Genomic DNA, 446 nt, shown 5'->3' with positions numbered 1-446 from the left:
ATTTTATTAAAGTTTAATTGAGTATGATAGAGAATGATAAAAAATAAATAAATAAATAAAAATTGATTATAGCAATAATTTGTGGTCTGGGACGGTTATTATCGGTTATGGGATTAATTTTTATATTCTTCAACCCTACCTTTCTTTCTTCAACAAACCAAATTTTTGAAGTGAAACATCTTTACTGACGTTTTCTCACGAAAAAAACATACAGGAGTTAATTAATTTCGTACGTGAGGGAACGCCTCAAGATTAAACGGTAATAGTGGGGAACACCGCTCGATGCGTTTAGATTAAACGATCTTGAAAACTGAAAACTGGAATAGATTTTAAACCGCATTATAAGATAAATAATCATGTTTCTTATTTTAACTATCAAAAGCCGAATATATAAATATTAACTAATATTACGATTATGATTCGTAAACTACAATTACATTAATGAA

Source organism: Halyomorpha halys, unplaced genomic scaffold (assembly GCF_000696795.3).
Source record: "Halyomorpha halys isolate HHAL.00 unplaced genomic scaffold, Hhal_1.1 Scaffold2079.1, whole genome shotgun sequence".
Taxonomy (NCBI): domain Eukaryota; kingdom Metazoa; phylum Arthropoda; class Insecta; order Hemiptera; family Pentatomidae; genus Halyomorpha; species Halyomorpha halys.
This window is presented reverse-complemented; position numbering follows the sequence as displayed.